Here is a 5410-nt window from a genome sequence, read left to right on the forward strand (position 1 = left end):
GAAAGAATGAATGAGGGACAGATGAGTGAATAAATTAAGTAATGGTGCCCTCTGGTTGCAAATAACATGATATCCCAACTCAAAGTAGTTTAAATAAAAAGAGGAAGTTAGTGTAGACAACTGGGGGTGTCTCAAGTGCACTTGGGGAATGTGGCTGAACCTCAAGACCATTTAGAACATTGGCTTTGGACACTGTCAGGACTTTCTTCAACTCTCGCCCCTTCTTGGTGTGCAGTTACTTCATTTTCCTCTCTTGCTCCCTTTTTAGTTCCTCAGACCAAATGGAGATTCTAGACCTCCACTGGGATTGGCAGGTTTGTTTTTTTTTTTTTTTTTTTTTTAGACAGAGTATTACCCTGTCACCCAGGCTGGAGTGCAGTGGCACGATCTCGGCTGACTGCAACCTCTGCCTCCTGGGTTCAAGCGATTCAGCCCCCTGAGTGGCTGGGATTACAGGTGCTCACCACCACACCCGGTTAATTTTTGTATTTTTAGTAGAGGTGGGGTTTCACCATGTTGGTCAGGCTGGTGGTGAACTCCTGACCTTGTGATCCACCTGCCTCGGCCTCCCAAGGTGCTGGGATTACAAGTTTGAGCCACCATGCCTGGCCTGGCAGGTTTTTTAAAAGGCCTCGACTTTTATGATATCACACTCTCCTGGTTTTCACTCCTCTACAGCTCTCTTAGCTGGTGTCATTTATCAGCTTTTTCCTCTACCCAGCCCCTAAGTTTTGGAGTTCCTCAGGGACTGGTCACATAGGCTTGAGGGTCATGAGGTCTCTCTCATAACCACTCACCTTGGCCATTAGAGCACAAAAGCAGTCATAGACAGTAGGTAAATAAATGGCCACTACTGTGTTCCTAGAAAACATGATTTACTCACTGGCTAGAGTAAAAGGAAAAAAAAAAACAAAAAACATTATTTACAAACAGGTGGTGCCCTTCGGCTGTAGGTTCTGACCGACCTCATCCTGGATCACCTTCTCCCTGGGGTATCCCGCCATGGCCTTGGCGTTGCTCCATCGTGTTGGATGCGTGCTCTGCTCCCTCGTGCCTCTCTCCCTGGCCCCGGGCTTCTGCCGTCTCCAGGCAACGGCGTCCCACGCGGTCTCCAGGCAATAACAGATACTGATAGGGTTTGGCTGTGTCACCCCACCCCCCTCCAAATCTCACCTTGAACTGTAATAATCCCCACATGTCAAGGGCAGGGCCAGGTGGAGATAATTAATTCGTGGGGGCAGTTTCCCTCCTATTGTTCTTATGGTAGTAAATAAGTCTCACAAGAGCTGATGGTTTCATAAAGGGGAGTTCCCCCGCACAAGCTCTCTTGCCTGCCGCCATATAAGGCGCGACTTTGCTTCTCCTTTGCCTTCTGCCATGATTGTGCAGCCATGCTGAACTGTGAGTCCATTAAAACTCTTTCCTTTATAAATTACCCAGTCTTGGGTATGTCTTTATTAGAAGCATGAGAACAGACTAATACAGATACTAAGTCCGCATGTCATCATCAGTTCAGCAATTTGGACAGAAAGAGTCACAGCTCTCTCTTGGTTCTGTGCTGTCTCTTAGCCTAGCTCGGGTCGCTTTCCCATCCCTGATCCAAGGGACTGGCAGAGGAGGCAGGGTCAACATATTACTCTCTAGGTCAGGAGGACTGAAGATTGGGAACAATTCCTGGGAAAAATCATGCTACAAAATTCCAATGTCTAAAACTTAGTTTAATTTTATTTATTTGACTTTAAGATAACATTTATTTCTCGGGGCAATGCACACATTGAGCATGAAACCCGGGGCCTCACTCCACCGCTGGGATGCCACCGGTGGCCATCATCTTCTCCCAGGCTCCACATCTGAGCCTTGTACAGGGCGATGTCATTGCAGACCCTGCAGTGGTTGAGCCTGCGATCTGGGCATTCTGGGTTGAGCCAGGGCTCTGAGTCCCATGCAGTTTCCTGGTTTTCAGTCTGTGTCTGGGTCCTTCTTCCTTGGTCCCTGGGCAGCGTGGCGAATGAGATTCTGAAACCTGGTGTCTCCAGGCTCCTCCAGGTTACCATGCCAAGACATGGGCTTCCTGGTGATCTGTGGACCTCGTGGAGGGGTTCACGTGATGCCACGCATAGACGTTCTGGGCTGGTAGCTCTTTGAGGTACAGCTCCTGCAAGATCTGGTTCTGAAGGACCTCACCCTGGATCACCTTCTCCCTGGGGTGTCCTGCCATGGCCTTGGCGTTGCTCCATCGTGTTCGATGCGTGCCCTGCTCCCTCGTGCCTCTCTCCCTGGCCCCGGGCTTCTGCCGTCTCCAGGCAACGGTGTCCCACGCGGTCTCCAGGCAACAGCCCTCCCACAGTCCCAGCTTCTCACGACCCAGCCCTTACCCCAACCGCCCGTGGAGGCCCGTGGACCTCCAGGAAAGGGCTTCCCGTTACGGGACAGACCCGGAGGTCATGGGCATGTGGTTAGGCCTCACCTTGGCCAGTCGTTTCCCTCCTAGCGAGCAGAGGTGCTGCTTCCTCGTGCTCTCCCTGCTTCCTCGTGCTCTCCCTTCTGTCTCGGGCCTGCAGTTTGCTCGGTGGTTCCAGACCAAGGCCCACTGAGAAGCCAGTTTCTTTTCTTTTTTTTTTTTCCCCTCTGTTACCCAGGCTGGAGTGCAGTGGCGCGATCTCCGCTCACTGCAAGCTCCGCCTCCCGGGTTCACACCATTCTCCTGCCTCAGCCTCCCGAGTAGCTGGGACTACAGGCGCCTGCCACCACCCCTGGCTAATTTTTTGTATTATTAGTAGAGACGGGGTTTCACCGTGTTAGCCAGGATGGTCTCGATCTCCTGACGTCGTGATCCGCCCGCCTCGGCCTCCCAAAGTGCTGGGATTACAGGTGTGAGCCACCGCGCCCGGCTCTGGGAAGCCAGTTTCAAATGCAGAGGCTAGCGCGGCTGGCTGAGCAGGCAGCGGAGGCCGATGGTGGGTGTCCGTGGTCCTGCGTCTCTCTGTCCACAGCCAGGCCGCGGGGACCCCAGGGTCCGCTCCTTCGCTGCCCGAGCACGGTCCCTGCAGGGGCCTCTCCTTGGGGTCGTGGATCGTCAGGGCAGCGTGGGTGGCTGGGTGGGGGCGGGCTGCAGGCAGGCTCTAAAAGCAGGGGCTGGGCGGGGGCGTGGGGGGATAGGGAGGGACGTAGTGGAAGTTGGGGCCCCAACGGACATGCGGGCGGCAGATGTAGCCCTTATGAAGATTCAGGCAGGAAGAGCTCGGCAGGGCGATGCCCACGACGGGGTAGTGGACGGGGGCGAATTGGTTCAGAGACGGGTAGCAGATGGGGCAGAAGGACGAGTAGGTGGGATGGAACAGGAGTGTAGTCTGCGGATCCAGAATCGGGGGACGGATGGGAGGAAAGAAGAGCCCACTGCCAGGGCACTGCGGGGTGGCGCTAAGGGGGCGCCGGGATTGGGAGGCGGAGATGCGGGGCAGCTTTCGAGTCATTTTCAGCGAGTGCAGTGCTCCCTCGTCGGAACGGTCTGAGTGCGCAGCGAGCGCGGGGCCTGCGCGGCTTTTATCTCCTCCGGGCGTTCCAGGGCGGAATGGGCTTTGTGACCCGTGCCCCCCCTTCCCCCCGAAGCCGGGAGCGCCCTGCGCTCCTCACAGGGCCCCCATCTCCGGGTTTAGGACCGAACAGGGGAAATGGAAGACTGAGGAAATGGCAACCCCTGTTCTTGGGTACCCTGTAGTTTTGCCCTCAATAGGCAAAGGCTGATCAGACGGCTAGGATACAGTTAGGGGCCGGGGGCCTGGGAGAGCGGCTCTGAGCAGGAACTGGGAAAAGGGGTTTCGAAGTCAGTGCCCCAGGCGCCTTCCCTTACGACAGCGCAGCGTTCAAAGCCCTTCAGTCCCTCACATCACTGCGGGAACATGCGCAATTAGACGTGCTACGTCCATTTTACCCATGGGACACGGAGGACCAGAGAGGGAACCTCCATAGGCCGGCGGTGGGTGACAAAGCAGGTGGGGCTAGAACCTGGGACAGGAGAGGGCAGGTAGGAGGGAACGCAAAACGGCGGGCCCCAAGCGCGCACCAGCGGCCGCTCCTGCGTGTCTGGACAGGATTCTGCAGGGGGCGCGTCAGAGCAGACCTGGGCGTTTCCTAGCTTACCCTTGGCCCCTGTGTTCCTTGGTTTGATGCTTTACTTTTAACTAGACCTAGAAACGTAAGAGTCACAGCCAGTAGGATGACTACCCACTCCTGAGCGCCTAATAACTAGATTTGGGCTTCCTTGCTCCCTACCGGAGATGCCTCGCACCCTGCCAGATGATTAAGGAGGCTGCACTTTTGTCTGATGCAGAAACCCTCTCTGCTGAACATTACTGGTGTCTTTGATCACCATCCAAAGCATAAGCCTCTTTATTCTCCTATTCTCAACGATACTTTTATTAACGAGGACTAAGCTCTAATTTTTTATCTTATCCAAATTCCTACCTAAGGGGTCTAGAGATTCATGCCCTACAAACCTTAAATTCTCATCAGATGGGTTTTATTTAACCCTGTATATTGTGACTTACTTTTCTTTTCTTTTCTTTTCTTTTCTTTTTTTTTCTTTTTTGAGACGGAGTCTCACTCTGACACCCAGGCTGGAGGGCGGTGGCGCAACCTTGACTCACTGCAAGCTCCGCCTCCCGGGTTCACGCCCTTCTCCTGCCTCAGCCTCCCAGTAGCTGAGACTACAGGCTCCCGCCACCAAGCCCAGCTAATTTTTTTGTATTTTTAGTAGAGGCGGGGTTTCACCGTGTTAGCCAGGATGGTCTCGATCTCCTGACCTCCTGATCCGCCCGCCTCAGCCTCCCAAAGTGCGGGGATTACAGGTGTGAGCCACCGCGGCCGGCCTGTGATTTACTTTTCAATCTAACTCTGGCATAACATTATAAGACAAGGAAAAAATATTTAACCCCAAAATATATTTCCTTGCCATACCTTAAAATTGCCCTGCAAAGTCTCTTGTGGGAAAAATCCTCACTCTATAGAGAACCCCCTACCCTCTTTGTTTTCCTTCCTTTCTTTCCAGATCCAGGAGATAATCAACTAAGAGCCAGGCACCCTTTTACGTCCCATAAGAAACATTTTACAACCTGCTGTCTCTAAAGTCGGCTATCTGAGAGCTTCCTCTGCACAATAAAACTTGGTCTCCACAATCCTTTATCTGTAAGCTAAACGTTCCTATCAATCCCAAGTCTTTAAACAAACTCAAGCAATTGTCAACAACAAAAAAAATGTTTAAATTTACCTATAGCCTGGAAGCCCCCACTTTAAGTTGTCCCACCCTTCTAAACCAAACCAATGTATTTCTGAAATGTAATTAATGTCTCTTGCCTTTCTAAAACATATAAAACCAAGCTGTGCCTCAACCACCTTGGGCACATATTCCCAG

At 52.9% G+C, this 5410-nt stretch overlaps 1 pseudogene; it reads right to left on the bottom strand.

The window, feature by feature from the left end:
- Positions 1 to 1724: 1724 nt before the first annotated feature.
- Positions 1725 to 3496, bottom strand: LOC116484223 (cilia- and flagella-associated protein 144-like; annotated as a pseudogene).
- Positions 3497 to 5410: the final 1914 nt, after the last annotated feature.

Source organism: Hylobates moloch, unplaced genomic scaffold (genome assembly GCF_009828535.3).
Source record: "Hylobates moloch isolate HMO894 unplaced genomic scaffold, HMol_V3 SCAFFOLD_15, whole genome shotgun sequence".
Classification (NCBI taxonomy): Eukaryota; Metazoa; Chordata; class Mammalia; order Primates; family Hylobatidae; genus Hylobates; species Hylobates moloch.